We start from the raw sequence: 18,578 nt of genomic DNA, 5'->3' as shown, positions 1-18,578 counted from the left end.
CCCAATCGCCTCATCACATTGATGCTTTTCCTTTAAAAACTGTCTTGCATTCTTTTAGCTCAGTCAACTAGTTATCCACTTCAAAAGCTTCCCTCCTATTCCACACTGTCTTCCTTGTAATCTCCTATGTGTGTCAATTGTTTTGTTGAGGTCTAGGTATTTGAAAAGTGTTGAGTTCCCCTTGTCAACTAAATCCATCATATCTTCATAAGGCTAAATTTACAGGACTATGGTGAAAGAACAGGGGAATGGGACCAATTGGACAGCTATTTCAAAGATCCAGCATGATGAGCCAAATAGCTGCCTTCTGTTCTGTATGATTTTATGGTTATGGATATGTGATTCTTTGATGAAATAGGTCAAGTGAGAGCTGTATTAAGCCATATTTGCTTCCTATCATTTTGTGTTTCTCCTGATGCCTCACTACTCTTTTTCACTTACTATACTCACCTCCAATGCCAAGCTCATGGATATACAGTTCTGTGGATTATCTTTCTGTTCCATTTTATCAATCCACAAGATATTTACTTTCCTCCATTGTATGGTTCAGCAGGGCCAGGTATTTCGTTCTTTTAGTATTCGCATTCTGTCAGTTAACTCCTTGTGAATAATTTTTAAATCTGTTTTTCTTCCTTTACACCTTCAAATCTCAACTCCATATGAGAAGGCAAGTTCTTAAATTAATTTGTCTTTCCTTCAGCTCAAAACTTTAACCTTCATACTAAACTGCACAACCGGTGAGAGCCCTGTGCTGTCTCTTTTCAGGAAGGCCCACCATATTCAATGCCTATCGGGCACTTAACTGGACAGAAGTGGGCCTTCCCTGGGATAAGGTACACAAGTCCCACCTGGCGAGAGCTGCTGGCCCATCAGAGGCCAGTAGCTCTCATGAACAGCAGCGCCACTGGGGAGGTATGACTCCCAACCGAGGAACACAGGCTAGAGGTGAGTGATGAGGGGAGAGAGGCCGTAGGGTGGGGGCCACGGGACTGGGAAATGGGTGGCTCTCTGCAGGCCCCACCCTTCCCGATGCCAGGTTCCTTGATCAGGCAGTGAGTGCCTTCGAACGAGGGACCCCCAAAAAAGTCTGCAGGCAACCTTGCATGGGTTTGCTTTTGTGTTGCTGGCATGGTGAGAGTCTGCACACTGCTGGGTTAATAACAGCAGCAGCAACAAGATGAAGTCCTTAAGTAGGCATTAATGGCCTTCCATCACAGATTTAATTGGGGTGGAAGCGGGAAGATGGCAGGGTCCTCACCTGTTCCCCTCCCACCTGATTAAATGCCTCCGCGTCACCACACTTGCCACAGCAGAGGGCATGAAACTCCACCCAAAGAATCTGGCCTGTGCTGAATCAGAAAATTCCCCTCCCTCCCAGGGCAATGTTTGTAGCCTCAATGTCGCAGAGTCAAGAGACAAAAAAAAATCAGTTGGGATTCTTATTCTTACTACAAGTGAATGTATGTGGATGTGATGACCTGCCAGCACTTCCTGTTCCAGAATCATTTGTAGGTGAGCTACTGAAGAACTATCACCATCAGTCGAACCATCTCTGGTGTGAAGCGGTGCTTGTGAGAGGGGAGGAATGTGTAGAATAATAGAATAATGAAAGAATAAAATTATAAGTTCTTGAGTTTTAGAAAGCACGTACTGGAAAGGTGTAAAGCTGCCTGATATTAATTTATAGGGTTGGGAAAATCTACTTCATACTGTGGAATGTTGTAGTAAGGGAAAAATGATGTTACTAGAGTTTTAAATTAACTTCTTACACTGAACATGATCTTGGCTGAACAGTCCTGTTTCCTAATAGTCCAGCATGCAGGAGTCCTGCATTCTTCCCTGAAATTATTTAAACGGTTCCTGAATGTTAATTGTTGGACCTCACTACAAACGTTTGTTCTCTGACTGTGAAATGTGCCACCTCCCAAAAATTTTAATTTATAGAAGTAGGAAAAAGTGGTTTGTGGGTTTCTCCTCCTTTTTTCATTGCAGCAACTGAGCTATATTTTTTCTGTATTGCTGTTGTATCATGTGCCACTAAAATCAAGACAGTGGGGTGAATTTTATGCACCCCACCGCGGGTGTATTTATATGTGGGGCAGGGGGACGCATAAAATAAAGCAGGTGGCCAGCTAACCGCCTTCATACCCACCCTCAACTTGTCCTCCATATTATGGGTGGCAAGTAAGACATAGGCAGCCCACTCACCTGCCCTTAGGCCTATTTGAGGCCCTTATGTGGCCAATTAATGGCCACCTCACTTAGGGACTTCATTCCACTTCTGCCGCTATTATACATGCAGCTGGGGATGGTGAAAGGTAGGTGACCAGCCCAGCAGGTTTCACTGCATGGGCTAAAGATGGAAAGGAAGGGTAGGGTATTTCTTGGGATCCCCTGTGCCCTCCTGGCATGTCCCCCATCCCCGCTCCCTTGTTCTTCCCACCCTCCCTCGCTGGGGTCTGTAATCCATGAGCCAATCAAAATGCCTGGACTTACCTTTTGTTTTGGATTTCCAGCATCCGCAGTTTTTTGTTTTTATCTTAAAGTTTCAAGTCCAATATGACTTCTTCAGAACTGAGTTTCCTTGTTTAGCTAAAACACAGCACTTTCAGTACAAACACCAGGATTTTGCATCAGTAAATGTTAGTGTGGGAAGGAATGTCATTGACTTCCCATATTATAATAGCCCAGTGCCTGAAAAAATAGTTCACTATAAAATATACAGAACAATTTGTGTTCAGAGTGCTAATGGAAATATGCTCAAATGATTAGCATGTAATTTTTCTCTTTCTTATTCTCTAAACCCCTCTCGGGGAGTTATCTGACAGGATCCACCATCTCCATCTGCAGAACGGATGCAGAGTATACAGAACAGAGGGTGAACAGCCAGCAGTTGTGGTCCACATCAGTACCAATGACCTAGGTAGAAAGAGGGATGTGATCCTGAACTCAGAATTTAGGAAGCTAGGTAGAAAATTAGCAAGCAGGACCTCAAATGTAGTAATCTCCAGATTACTCCTGGTAGCAAGTGTAAGCGGAGCGTAGAAATAGAAGGGTAAAGCAAAAGAATGTGTAGCTGGAGAGATGGTGCGGGAGGGAGGGCTTTAGATTCCTGGGAAATTGGGACCAGTTCTGGGGGAAATGAGACCTGTACAGGCCCAACGGGTTTCACCTAAACAGAGCCTGGACCAAGGGTGATTTGCTGGTGCTGTTGGGGAGGCTTTGAACTAACTTGACATGATTATTGATAAAAATTGCATATAATTGTTTCTCCAGTTGTTCCTGAATACCCAGAGAAAGGATATTGCCTTAACCATTGGATCAGGCAAGTAGGGCCTCAGTTTAATGTTTCATCAGCAAAAGAACATTTTCAACAATTGAACTAGTCACTTACGGAGCATAAAAATGCAAAATATTTCAGTGTTCGTTAAGGGTGTGTTTTGTTTCTTCCTTGTTTTGAGGTCACACACAACACATCATTCTCTGGTTGTGCAGGGACAGTCAACCTACTTCCAAGTTTCTAACAGTTCCCCAATTAAATTGGCTTAAGGAAGTGGACAGGAGCTATCGTGTCAACTGACATGACGACTACTGTCCACTTATCTCCCATCCTTTATTTGTATCCCATTACTTTTTCCTATTAAGCACCCAGTCTCACCTAGCAACTTGACCCTAATGGTGCTATAACTGTTTTAAATTTGTGTGGTGAAAAGACACGAGTTTCTCTTGTACTCCACTGTGCCACACTGCCAAATTGCCATGTTTCTATTCTTTCTAACTTGTTATTTCATCTTTACATTTAAAGATCTTGATGCTGCAACAACCCCTGTATTGCCAAACTTCATGTTGCACTGGAGAATGATGTTCAGTGACTCAAGTTCCTCCTCCACCCATATAAAATACAGAATATCAGCTGCTTGCTTATGTTCGTGTGTGGCAGGAGAAACCAAAAAAAAAAACCCAGGGATTAAAGCATTTTTTTTTAAAGTCAGAGATTCTTAATTTTTGGTTGTAAACAAGCAGAATATGAGCAGTAGTGTTTATCTCCTGCGAGCCCTATTAAAACCTGTTCCCTACATTCAATAATGGTGATTTGATTTTCGTTTTAAATTGTCACATATTCCCAATTGGCATATATTTATGTTTTTTGTTATCTCCCTTTGTCTGTTAGAAGAGCTGATTCATGTAGGGATATGGCTGAGTGGATATTAGCAGTCCTCCAGCACATAAACCAAGGGACCATTCATAATCTTTGATCTTAGACAGTGAACATCAATCATCTATTTGATTATGTTAGGCATCACAGCCTACCTTCTCTAATTGATATCCATACACATATACTTTCTGGCAAGATCACTGATTATTGACCAAGAACCAAGTCTAATCATTTATTTGTGTCTTTTCCAGCCAGGAGAGTTTGTATCAGTTGTAGTGGCTTTATTGGTGAATGCCTCACCATGTGGAACATTTACCCACTCAATTTTAAAATTCTCATTTATGTTTTCAACTCCCTCTGTTGCTTCCTATCTCTGTAATCTCCTCCAACCTTTTGAGAGGCCTGCATTTCTCTAATTCTGGCCTCAAGAACATCCCAATTTTCATTACTCCTTCACAGTGGGTGTGTCTTCAATTGCTGAGACCCTAAGCTCTGGAATTTCCTTCCTAAACCTCTCTGCCTCTCTACATCTTTCCTCCTTGAAGGGACTCTTAAAAACCTACCTCTTTGACTAAGCTTTTGGTCATCTGCCTAACATCTCCTTACATGGCTTGGCATCAAAATTTGCTCTATAATGCTCCTGTGAAGTGCCCTTGTGATGGTTGTTGTTGTTGTTTACAATATTATTGGAAGAACTTTTCTTCTTTTGTTCTACATATTTTTGAGCTCTGTCTCCCAATATCTTAATTGAGGAGATCCATTATGTGCAGCAAGGATTTGAAAAGCTGCATTACTAGGTAAAATTATCATTTATCATCTGATAGTTTACTCCCGAAAGAGGGAATATTTCATCATTAGTTAAGTACTTTGTGTTTATTCTATCTGTTCAAATGTTTAAACTGCTGGGACTTGAAAAGTTCAGCTTTTGCCATATGGACATTTTAACAAGTTGTTATTACCATTGTTACTGGTTACACCTTCTGAGGTAAAATAAATAGCTTGAAATTCTTAGTTTTGAAAAATAATGTGTTTTAAATTCATCCACAGTTACTATTCCAGTTTACTTTTGCGTATTGTGTCCTTGACAAAGTTAGAGGCGTTTGTGCAGGACATCTGCAATAACCAGTTGGATATCTGCATTGGTGTTGGACTTTTATGTTTAGGACATCAAGATGTTTCATTTGGCATAATGCAAGCTGGTCTGTGAAAATCATTGCATCACATTGAAAGCAGAAGCCCCTTGTATGTCTGGTGAAAAAACTAATACTTGTGACAACAGCTGCCTGAATTTGCAATCTCGAGGGTGGATATGAGAACACATGCTCATATTTACAAGCCTTGCTGCCTACCATGATTATGTTGAAGAAAGTCAAGTGGCTACTGCTGAAACTACATGTTGTAATGTGTCTCATGATGCGGTCTAGAGGCTTGGATGGTTGAACAATATAAGTTTATTAATAACACAACTATACACATCTATAAGATACAGTCCTGACTAGGTTATATCGTCATGCTGAGTTCTACCAAATTCACTACTGCATTCTACTACTCCCATCTGACTCTCTACATCATAATGTGGGCAGTACTGTTTCCCCTGTCCCGCATTAACCATTACAGTCCCTATAGTCCCGAACACCCTAATACTAAACTATATCCCCTCCAACTAGTGCAATCACAGTTCATGTTGTGTGTATGCTATGGTTGGGAGGATGGTGGTAATGCACTCTCCTATTTTATGGTGAGGTTATGATATTCACCATGTCATTCTTGGGGCATAGATGGTATTTGCATGCAGGGCTCAAATCCATACTCGTCAGTTGTCTCTTAACCAGCTAATGATTACCTTCCTTGGGAAGAGATAAAAAAGGTCTTGAAGTTCAGGTGGTTCTTCCTTGAGGGAGAAATAGAGGGGTTGCATTGGAGTTGAGGTGACTCCAAAATAATATGCCTAGTAGTAGCAGCTCAGAATGAAGTCAGCCAACAAGGCTTGTAATTTTTATTTGTTGTATGCGGGTGAATTGTTTAATTGCACGGGTCCTTTTAAAGTTTTTTGTGCAGCCACGCATTCATAGTAACTTAAAGGGACCATCTTGTGTGCAGCTTGCAGGGGAGCTTTCTGGTTGCTGCTTGGCCAGATAGTTTAAAGGGAATGTTGAAGTCAATCCTCTGGGGCAGACTCTATAATCTGATAAAAAAACAAAAAACTGCGGATGCTGGAAATCCAAAACAAAAATAAAAATACCTGGAAAAACTCAGCATGTCTGACAGCATCTGAGGAGAGGAACACAGGGAACACAGTTAACGTTTCGAGTCCGAATGACCCTTCAACAGAACTTGATGCTGCCAGACCTGCTGAGTTTTTCCAGGTATTTTTGTTTTTGTTTTGGATTTCCAGCATCTGCAGTTTTTTGCTTTTTTTTTGATACAACCTAGCCCTCCTGTGCTCTATCATTTGTTTCTTTTGTTTTATAAATGAAATATTTTAAAATATTTGAAGTCAGTAAATTATCCCCTTTTAGTCAGCATACAAAATATTGTAAACTAAAATATGAATAGCTATTAATCATTTATTAAATACCATCGGCCCTTTCATGGCTACACCCTGTTGACACTCTCTGACCAGCACAATCACCTTCTAAGGACCACAAGTGGCAAACTCTATTGTTGCAGTTTGTGATCTACCTAAAATTGTGTCTTATGCACATACCGATATTATGAACTGCTCCTCTTGAACTGGTTGGGAGCAAGGGAAACCATGGTCTAGAACAAATTGTACAATTATATTAGCAGGATCATTATCAGATGCATTTGTGTGTTGTCATTGGCTAAATGGATTACTGTATCTTTAATAGTTCCCTTTGGGATTAAAAAATATCTGATTATGTTAAAGAATCCAACTCAGTCGTCATTACTAAGTATGTTGATCCTTTTTGTGTTTCTTCATTATATGTGCAAATTGTATATTTTGTAAGCAATAGATTACATCAATAGGGTAAGATACTTATATTGCCTGTCCCTTTCTCTTAGGGATACTTACTTCATGCCCCATATACTAACCCCCACAAAAGAATTTGTCATGTGAATGTAAAACTGTATTGTCCGTTGTATTTCACACAATAGTTGATTTGAATTGGTTTCTGCCCCAAGTGTGCATGAAAAGAACAAGATGATTTGATTACAACCAATTGAAAATCCATACCATCAACACAGTCTAAATTTAGGATTAATTCATTTTAATCCCACCCCTTCCACCTCTTGACTAATTGGTTTCAAAGGGGAGAGTTTAGTTTGGCAGTCAGTGTCTACTGACCCACTGCTGTTTGGTAAGATAATCTCTAAATGTATGTCAGGATAAAATGGGTCAGGATGATGATTATTGAATTACATCACTGTCAGCATGCATCGCCTAGAACTGGTTGCCATAGTAACTGATGGTATTGGGAAAAGAGACCTGCTTCCTTTAAGCTGTTTGGTAATTCTCCATGAACGTGGTGTTCAAGGCAATACCTTTGAATTGTAATTTAACTCGTTGCCAGAGTAATGATTTTCTCTATGGAAATCAATATCAAAGTAGTTCCACTGGGAGAATTTAAATTGCTAAGCAGCTTTATTCCACTGAAATTTTTATAATAAAGTTGTCTATTTTTGCTACTAATTTCACTGAAACTGGGTGCATTTTCAGCACAAAATTGAGCTCATTCTGCGACATCTTTATTATTTTTGTCACGTTTTAGATTGTTATTGATTTTGTGTGCAGTTTTAGTGTTAATATTGCGGATATTGATAGATTATATGTAGAGTTTTGACAATGAGGATTTACTATAGCCTTTCGAACAAATTGTAATCATTCTTGGTTTCAATTGCTCATCATTTCAGAGCTCCATTTAAACTGCCCCACCATCAGCACTAGTACCAGGAGTGGACCAGCTCCCTGAAGGATTTCGACTCAAAGAGAAAATGCTAACTCTAAGAGCCCAATGGAACCATGCATGGGGCCCAGTTCTGACTAAGATGATTACACACTGAGAGATTGCAGAGAGATTACACAGCTGATCTGCTGCTGGTGCTTCTGTGCATTGAGAAGGAAACCTGATTCTCTCTGCTTTTGATGTTTTGATGAGGTTTGCCTCATGTCTGCCTTAGTAGTGAAGCAAGGAGCATGTGCTCACCATGTGGAGAGTCCGAAATTCTCACCTAATATCTGATCATCCCATGGCACGCACATTGAAACACCTGACACGCTGCTAAATAGAAGTAACCATATCTTTTTTTGTTATTTTCTTTTGCTGTACTTAAATTCTAGTTTGATGTTTTAATTTTCCACTCTGTATTGACTGTGAAACAAATATTATCTCTTTTGTTGCCGTTGCCCATTGAAAACTATAGAGTAACCAGTCAATATGCTGTAATTTTGATTAAGTGATACTGTGCTATATTTATTTTAACGAATTGTTGTACCCTGTGCCTGGCATATTATAAAGAGGGATAAGAATCAGAATGTTGTGAATGATGCTCATTGGAGTGTACATCGAGGAATGGTGATAATGTCATTATTGGTATTGCACCATCAGAAACTCCCTTATGGAAGAATCGCCATTCATAACAATGCTTCAGTTTTTAGAAGTCAACATGGGCTGTCATCCCCTTTCAATTCAAACCCAATTATCTGCAGCTCAATGTTGTCCTAGGTCATCTACCATTGGTGTGCAATTCCTTTCACAGATTCATTTCAGTACTGCTGAAGGAAATGGAACCTGGCATTTTCTGATGGGAAGTAGATGAGAGAGAAAATGGTAAACAAGACACCCAAGCTGTTGTCATGGCCTTCATCTTAGCCAGTTCCTGTTGGCAGAGGCATGGTAACAAATTGTCTATCCCTGTAAATGAATAGGGGAAGGGAGAGCTGAAAATAGTGCGAATTAAAACCACTATCTAATATGCATTTGCAAGAATATTTATCAGTAAGTCCAAGTCACAAGAAGACAAAAAAAAATGTTTTAACAATATCAGTGAACTATTCATCTTTCTGGAATTCTTTGTCTTTCACCAGATCAATCTAAGGTAACAGGATGGGTATGTTAATAAAGCATATGGATCCAATCCTGTCTAAAACAGTGCATCAAGGATGAGCTTGTGGTCTGTTGGGATGTCTTCACACCAGCAGCCTTTGATCGAAAATGATTTGTTTCTATTCATTTTATGGCGCTCTTATTTAAACACTAAATCTTCTACTCATTTTCACTTTATCTGATGTATAAGTTTCAGTTTGTGCTGTATCAAAACAAAGTGCTGGTGTGATTATCAAAATATTAAAATCCTAACAAACAGGTGTATCTGCATTAAATTCTTCATTCAGTGAGTTTCTGTTCTGATTGTGAAGCTGTCATTCTTTCAGCTAGGTAAAGAAAAATTATTCTCTGAAGATACAAATGAAAGTCAAAAATGTACCCGCTGCCTCAGCTAATAATAAATGAACCAGGTAGACTGCAAGGTCACAAGTTTGATTCATGGTGTGTATCGAATTGGCTGATTTCAGCTGGGGTGGCAGGGAGGGTCGTCATTGACCTCAGTGATCCTTGGGTCAGTGAGGAGAAATTCAGCCTGAGATTTCCATTCCCAGAATGGAATTAGTCTGCCAATGCCATTTAGGCTCACAATGAAGAATGTTACTGCTTGGAAGAGGTGGTGAAGACTGCCTGGCACCTATGAAATTACATCCCAGCAGGGAGCAATGGAAAGGACTTGAAAACAAAGGAAAATCACAGAAAATTGTCCATGCAGCAAGAAGAAAAGAACATGGAAGCATGAAAGAGTGGTTCAAAGTCAAATCTTTGATAATTTAATTGGCAAGTGTTACGAACACTGGACTTTACAAGATGGTTATGTTTTGAAGTGTCTCCTTTAACTTAAGGTAAAATTGGCAATTCTAGAAGCACCCTAGCTCAGAGACAGGCCTGGTTGCCAAGGAGGTCAAACGCAAACAGAAACCTTTGAAATTTAGTGGCAGTTTTCACACCTTTCCACAGTAACTCACAATAAAGGGAGACACAGGTAGAGAGAGACAAGGCAGTAACTGCAGCGGCGAAGTAGACTGCTCATAAGAATTAATTTTCTATTCAAAAGAAAGGAAACAGAATAGATAGGACTTTTGGAGATTTAAGGTAAAAGAAGTGAGCGAGGTAGGGCTTGCTGGTGGAAGTCAGATCTGGGAGACTCAGGCTGAGTGGAAAGATTTTCAAAGGACAGTGGAAGTTGTGACTGAGCCTGCTGGAGAGCTGGCAGTAATATTAGACTTGTTCTCGTGGTGTTACACATCTGCCAGAGGAGCGGTGCACAGCAAAAGGGGTTATAAGATGTATCTCGGTTACGTTAGCTAATGCGAATGTATCTTTTCTTTAGTTCAGTGTATTAGTTGCCTGATAATGAATATTTCATCTATGTTGCTTTTAGTTTGTTATAGTTAAATTCTTAAAATGTGAAATTTTGTCCTGTTATTTCTATTGGTCATTTGGGAAATTAATTTATTTTTGAAAGTTATTGGTTTCTATGGGGATTGTAACAGCAGGGACATATTAACAATGTAAAGTATTTGAATAAAAATACAATTATGTAAAATCCAGGGCAGATTTGCTTACAATTGTTTTCAGAGTAACCATTAGAGGACGTGCACAGGAAAAATACCGAGCTAGCAGTTGAGGGAATCAGTATATTTGCTCACCTGTAGTCTGTTTCTTATTCTCCTAAATTCACATCACTCTTCTTCCTCTCTTAAAACTATTAACTGTTGACTCCTTGTAGAGGTACAGTTTCATGGGCACCAGTCACTTTCTGGTATCTCGTACTAATAATGTGTCAGCCTCAAAAGAGTGTGACAAGTCTATGTGATCACAACAGAATTGCAGTTCAAAACAAAAACAGAATTACCTGGAAAAACTCAGCAGGTCTGGCAGCTTAGGTGGAGAAGAGCAAAGTTGACGTTTCGAGTCCTCATGTTCTGTTGAAGGGTCACGAGGAGTCGAAATGTCAACTTTGCTCTTCTCCACCGATGCTGCCAGACCTGCTGAGTTTTTCCAGGTAATTCTGTTTTTGTTTTGGATTTCCAGCATCCGCAGTTTTTTGTTTTTGTAATTGCAGTTGAGCCCAATCCTATTTTCATTTGCACACACGCATACCTCCAACAGGGGTCAGTGGCTAGTAATCAAAAGCTGGCACTCTTGACTGACTTTTCTTCCCCAACACACACATGTTGAGGTTAATTTCAGCTGAGTTATGTACAGATTGGCAATTGAATCTGAAACTTTCCTTACAGGGATAAACTTTCAGAGCCATCAGGGAAGCTTTTTCACTCACTGCTTTATAATGGGAATCAGTCTTGACTTTTGACCATTCGTGACCTCTGACGATATCAAGCTTTATAATAGATGCATTCCTATGCCAGTGCCACAATTTAATGCTTAATGTATCCTACCTTTAAATGAGCAGATCAGGCTTAAATGGTGCAAACAAAACATTGATCTTTATTTCTATTGGGATATGGTTCTCTGAGATATGAACAGACTGCATGAGGTGTCATCAGAAAAATGTAATGTGAAGATGCAGCTGCATGTTCTTGTGTATTGTACGTGTAGCTTTAAGGACAGAAATGAGAAATTTTTTCTGAAGGTTGTGTGACTTTGGAACTCTCTGCCTCAGAAGGTGGTGGAGGCGGGGTCACTGAATATTTTTAAGGCAGAGTAGATAGATTCTTGTTAGGCAAGGGAATCAAAGGTTTCGGGGGTTGGGTGGGTAGATGAGAATGTGGAATTCGAAACACAAACAGATCAGCCATGATCTTATTGAATAGCCGAGCAGGCTTGAGGGGCCGAATGGCCTATTCTCCTTTTGATATGTTTTTATGTTCGTATTTAGGCTGAATTTCTCTTTACATGGGAAGTGAGTACAAGGCAGAGTGTTACCAAAAGTATAATTTTTCAGGGTAAAATTAACTACTTTAGAGCTTAATGGAAATTGAACCAGCTAACTGTTAGGGCTGAATTTTAATCTAATTCACTATAGCTGGAATGGGGATTGTACCCAATGCCATTGGCACCAACCTGATCCGCACCAGCAGTCCAGCCAATCCAGCGGGGTTTAAAGTCTGAAAAATCTATATCCCAGTCCAAACCCATCTCCGGCCCACATGTTTCTGGCTTTAACTGAGGCTGGAAGGTATGCGGGAGACCAACACTCAAGGAGACATGTTGGAACTTTAAATATGATAATAAGGCTGCGAGCCTTTCTTCTGCAGTCCTGTACATGCCTGGGTGGCCTTGGAGGAGGGGCTTTGGTGTCTGCTGGCATGCCTGAGGTCTTCTGTGTCCAGGGGGCACTGCAGGGACTCTTTGTTCGTGGAAGTAATATTATGATTTAATTTGTTTCCTTTATCTTTTGTATATTTTGGGTTTTTATTAGCTGTGCCTCTCTGAAAAAAGGGCACTTTTTCTGAGATTTGGTTGATGACACTGGGGCAAATCTTAAGGATTTTAATTAAAAAAATAGAAAAGCAGTTAACTCAGATGTGTTATTACACTTATTTGAGAAATTTACTGAAGAACCCATTAAAGTTAAAGTGAATTTTAAAAAAGGAGTAAAAAGCTACAAGAAAATACTTTATTGACAAATGTTTATTTTTGAAATAGCCTTTAATAAAATTGATTTGGTTGATATTTCTTGAAGAGGGATGGGAATTTGGCAATGGAGTAAGCCAGAGAAAGTAGCTAGCCATCTGAGGACCACAATAAAGTAGGCATAGATAGGTATGAATGTCCTGTGAATAAAAATCTTGGGCTTTACAGGAATCTGATGCTAAACCATCTTCAACAAGAGAGAATCTAACCATATTCCCTTAACATTCAATGGAATTACCATCGCTGAATCCCGCACTAACAACTGAACTAGACCAGCCATATAAATACTGTGACCTGCTCTTGCAGCTAGAGGCTGGGAATTCTGCAGAGGATAGCTCACCTTCTGACTCCCCAAAGCCTGTCCACCAGCTACAAGGCACAATTCAGGAGTGTGATGAAATATTCTCCACTTGCCCGGATAATTGCAGCTTTAATAATACTCAACACCATCCAGGGCAGAGCAAGCTGCTTGATTGGCACTCTATCCACACCTTAAACATTCACTCCCTCCATCGCTAAAGCACAGTAGCAGCTGTGTGCAACATCTACAAGACGGACTGCAGCAACTCACTAAGGCTCCTTCGACAGTACCTTCCAACCCCTGACCTCTACCACCTAGATGGACAAGGTCAATAGATGCATGGGAACTCCACCACCTGCAAGTTCCCCTCCAAGTCACGCACTATCCTGACTTGGAACAATATCACTGTTCCTTTACTATGGCTGGGTCAAAATTCTGGAACTCCCTACCTAACAGCAATGTGGGTGTTCCTACACCATATCGACTGAAGCGGTTCAAGAAGGCAGCTCACCACTACCAGTTAGGGATGGGCAGTAAATGCTGGCCTAGCCAGCAAATGCCCACATCCCATGAATGATTTTTAAAAATGTTTGATCATCAAATCTGCCTGAGCTGGAAAAATGCATGACTTAATTCCTTTTGTTTCAAAATAGCTTGTAATTAATTTGGAATTATATCTTGGGCTGTATTGCACCTAGCAAACAGTAATGCTGAAGCATACACTGATAATGCAGACCAGAGACTCCATGGTAGTGTCGCAACAGACAAGGGATCATGTTTTAAGAGTCAATTTTACGTTAGTGCAGGCTTGTGGTTTTTTGATATCCTGAGTAAAGTTTGTGAAGACTATAAATCTATTGCTTTTGTTTACTGGTTTCATTTAATTATTTATTGTTCATTACAGTCTAACCCTCTGTCTGTTGGAGAGTTTATTCTTCCATTTACCCCTATTGAGGAAATCACTTGAACCAGAATAGTGTTTGTGGGTTTTGTTTCAAGCTTGGGCTTGCTAAATTTACCTAGAAATTAGACAGGCAAAGGCACACTCCAGACAGAAGGGAATGGGATTTACTTATTGGAATGGCCAAGGCACTGAACCCAAAGGAAGTATTAACTGAAATGTCTCGGGAAATTACTGAGAAGGTGATTAAGTGCTATATAAGTTTTTTAAGTGCTATATAAGTTTTTTAAGAGAAACTTGTACTTCAAACCTTGTTACTTTTTATTCTGGATGGCTTGTTACTTTATATAACAAATAAATGGGAGGCTATTTAACCCCTCAAGCTTATTCCTGCATTCAGTGATGATATGGCTGATCTACCTTAATTCCATCGAGCCATCCTGATTGCCTCATCTTACCTACTGCTGAAACCCTCACTCATGCCTTTGTTACCTCTAGATTTGACTGTTCTAACACACTCCTGGCTGGCCCCCCACCTTCTACCCTCCATAAACTTGAGGTCATCCAAAACTCTGCTCCTGTGTCCCGCATCAAGTCCTGCTCACCCATCACCCCAATGCTCACTTGACTTACGTTGGCTCCGAGTCAAGCAGTGCCTTGATTTTTAAATTTCTCATCCATGTTTTCAAATCCGTCCAAGGTTTCCCCCCCCACCTCCTTTTCTCTTTACAGTAATCCCCTCCAGCCTCACAACCCTCCAAGAGATGGGAGATGGTGGTGTAGTGGTGATGTCATTGGATTAATTATCCAGAGGTCCAAGCAAATCCCACCATGGCAGCTGGTGGAATGTAGAGCCAACTAACATAAATCTGGTAAAAGCAAAAAACTGTAGATGCTGGAAATCCAAAACAAAAACAAAATTACCTGGAAAAACTCAGCAGGTCTGACAGCATCTGCGGAGAGGAATACAGTTAATGTTTCGAGTCCGAATGACTCTTCATCAGAACTAAGGAAAAATAGAAAAGAGATGAAATATAAGCTGGTTTAAGGGGGTGGGGGGTGGGTGGGACAGCTAGAGTTTGATATAGGGCCAGTGATAGGTGGAGATTGACAAAAGATGTCATAGACAAAAGGACAAAGAGGTGGTGATATTAGCTAAGATACGTGCTAATGGTGACATTAAGGGTAGAAAGCAGGATGAACAAGGTACAGATAGCCCTAGTGGGGGTGGGGTGGGGGGAAGGGATCAAAATAGGTTAAAAGGTAGATCTAAAACAATGGATGGAAATACATTTAAAAATAATGGAAATAGGTGAGAAAAGAAAAATATATATAAATTATTGGAAAAGGGGGGATTGGAAAGAGGGGTGGGGATGGGGGATAGAGTTCATGATCTAAAGTTGTTGAACTCAATATTCAATCCGGAAGGCTGTAAGGTGCCTAGTCGGAAGATGAGGTGCTATTTCTCCAGTTTGCGTTGAGCTTCACTGGAACATTGCAGCAGGCCAAGGATGGACATGTGGGCATGAGAGCAGGGTAGAGTGTTGAAATGGCAAGCGACACGGAGGTCTGGGTCATGCTTGCAGACAGTCTGAAGGTGTTCATGAATCTGGAATTGAAAGCTAGCTTGGTAATGAAACAATCATCTATTGTTGTAAAAACTCACCTACTTGGGAAGAAAATCTGCCATTCTGGCTAACGTGTGATTCCAAACCCACAGCAATGTGGCTGACTCTGAAATGGCCTAGCAAGCCACGCAGTTGCACCAAACCGCTACAGAAAAAAATCAAACTAGGTGGAATGTAGTGGTTCAAGAAGGTGGCTCAGCACCACTTGCTCAAGGGAAGTTTGGGATGGGCACCAATAGCTGGCATTGTTTACAAGCCCCACACCCCATGAAAGAATAAAAAGATATCTGCATTTCTCCAATTCTGGTCTCTTGAGTATTCCCGAGTTCTTTCTGCCAACCTGTCAAAGACAGAAACTCTGGAATCCTCTCAGTAAATCTCTCTGCCTCTATTTCATCCTTTAAGACATTCTTCAACACCTGCCTCCATGCCCAAATTTTTGGTCATATGCTCTAATAGCTCCTTATATCACTCACTCTTAAGTTTTGTTTGATAATGTTCCCATGGAGAACCTTAGGATGTCTTGTTACATTGAAGGTTCTATATGAATACAAGCTGTGTTGGTTGTGTTATCATTAATACCCTTGCCCAACAAAAATCTACCAATTTCAATGGAAATTTTCAATTAACCCAGCCTCAACAGTTTTTTTGGGAGAGGTCCAGATTTTCACTACCATTTGTATGAGAAAGTGCTTCTTGACAACAACTTGAACCACCAAGATCTAATTTTAATGTTAGGCTGCCCTGTTCTTGATTCTCACCACAGGAAATAGTTTCCCTCAATCTATCCTATTAAATCTTTTAATCACCTTAAAAACCTCAATTAGATCACCCCTTAAGCTGCTATTCTCGAAGGAATATAAATCGAGCCTATGCAGCCTGTTCTCATAATCTAATCCTTTCAGCCCCAGTATCATGCCCGTTCATCTATATCCTTACTCAGGGGTCGTGCCCAGAATTGAACCCAGTACTTAAAATGGGGTCTCGTCATAGCTTTTATACAACTGTAACATAACTTCCATCCAATCCCTCTGAGATGAAGGTCAACGTTCCCAAAAGCAAATCAATGTTTTAACTTTTAAAGAAAAGCCATAAATTTTACAAGCTGTCAGTGTTCAGAGTAAATAAGTTATGCCTGGGGTGGAGAGTATTTGCTTTTCCCCCGTTCGCTCTGAAAAACACAGGCAAGCAATCTTTCGGTGCGGCAGTTTTCGCAGTGTTGTTTATTGTTCACTCGATGCAATATGTGACTGGGCTTGGTGTTTACATTTACTACAAACGGCGCTTTGAACGAGTGGAGCCTGGGCTTGCCTCTGGTGGAGCAGATACAAGTCTCAGCCTCTGGTCGAAGTGGAAATCCCACAATGAGGCACAAACTGCAGTGAGAGACTTGGTGCTTTTGAAGCCTGATGCCCCTCCCCCTGTCAGCTCTGTGCACAACTGGTGGCTGCGGCTCGCCAGCACTGAAGAGAGGGAGAGAAAGGGAGCAGCAAGTGGGAGAGGGGAGGAAAGGAGAGGAAGCAGATCTGTGGGGAGTGGGTTGGCAGCTTCTGTCTCTCTGTGTGAACAGGGGCATGCTACCAAGGCGAGTCCTTTTCGCTTCACGCTGCTGTCTGACCGCAGGAAAGCTTTGGATTTAACGGACTGACTGGTGGCAGCTGGACTCCCTGAAGCTACATTGCAGCCATGTAAGAACTGTTTCTGCATTCTCACTTCATTTTTTTTTTCACCCACACCTCTCTCTCTCTTTCATTGCGTTGAAGATTTCTTTTCTTGGCATCAAGTTCCCCCGAGGGTGCATTTGTAAAATGGGTGGAAATTCTGCTGTAACGGAACGTGGTACCCTCCGGCCCTGACGACTTCTTTTTCCATTTTCCAAGCAGAAATGTGTAAAAATGTGTGGAAAGGTATCGGGTCAGAGGAAAGAGGTTAAAATAATTCCTGGTCTTTTGAAGTGATCCCGGGGTTTGACTGGAATCTGGTTCCCGCAGATTAAATGCATTAAGCGGGGGAAACGGTGTTGCCACGAATAACAGCCAGTGTTACATTGTTTAGATTGAAAACTTTTTTTTTGATTTTTTTTCAGGAGGGGTGGGCAGGTTCTGAATGTGGGAAAGATGGAGGCGAATTGCTGGGAATGAAATGTTGTCAGTGGATTGTGGCTTTTCGCCCTCAGATCGTCCCCAGTCTGAGCTGAGGGGAAACTGAGAGTTGATGTGTGCGACCGCCCATAGAGGGAAAACACCAAGTGGCAGGAGGTTACAAACCTGATCCACACCCCCTTCCTACATAAACACTGTCACACCTACACCCCCCACCCTCCTCTCGCTTTCCCTCCCCTCCCCTCCGTCTCCGTCTCCCCCTCCCCTCCGTCTCCGTCTCCCCCTCCCCTCCGTCTCCGTCTCCCCCTACCCTCCGTCTCCGTCTCCCCCTACCCTCCGTCTCCGTCTCCCCCTACCCTCCGTCTCCGTCTCCCCCTACCCTCCGTCTCCCCATCCCCTCCCCTCCGTCTCCCCCTCCTCTCCTCTTCTGCTCTCCCTTCCCCACCCTCCCCTCTGGCCCTCCTCACCCTCCCCTCTGGCTCTCGCCCTCCCCACCCTCCCTCTCGCCCTCCCCACCCTCCCCCTCTCCTCTCGCCCTCCCCACCCTCCCCCTCTCCTCTCGCCCTCCCCACCCTCCCCCTCTCCTCTCGCCCTCCCCACCCTCCCCCTCTCCTCTCGCCCTCCCCACCCTCCCCCTCTCCTCTCGCCCTCCCCACCCTCCCCCTCTCCTCTCGCCCTCCCCACCCTCCCCCTCTCCTCTCGCCCTCCCCACCCTCCCCCTCTCCTCTCGCCCTCCCCACCCTCCCCCTCTCCTCTCGCCCTCCCCACCCTCCCCCTCTCCTCTCGCCCTCCCCACCCTCCCCCTCTCCTCTCGCCCTCCCCAC

At 42.0% G+C, this 18,578-nt stretch overlaps 1 protein-coding gene across 2 annotated transcripts in view; it reads left to right on the top strand.

Annotated features, from left to right (window-relative positions):
* Nucleotides 1-18,578, top strand: part of ripor1 (RHO family interacting cell polarization regulator 1) — a 353,552-nt gene that overhangs the window by 127,717 nt on the left and 207,257 nt on the right. Inside the window, exon 1 of one of the 2 annotated variants that reach the window (XM_041191361.1) lies at nt 17,069-17,340. The exons of the other annotated variant lie outside the window; for it this stretch is intronic. The gene's annotated coding sequence lies outside the window, so the exon portion shown is untranslated. Of the gene's footprint in view, nt 1-17,068; nt 17,341-18,578 lie in introns of those variants that run through there. 2 annotated transcript variants of the gene reach the window in all.

This window comes from Carcharodon carcharias, chromosome 7 (genome assembly GCF_017639515.1).
Source record: "Carcharodon carcharias isolate sCarCar2 chromosome 7, sCarCar2.pri, whole genome shotgun sequence".
Lineage (NCBI taxonomy): Eukaryota > Metazoa > Chordata > Chondrichthyes > Lamniformes > Lamnidae > Carcharodon > Carcharodon carcharias.
Note: the sequence above shows the minus strand (reverse complement) of the source record. Positions and strands in the feature narration are given on the sequence as shown.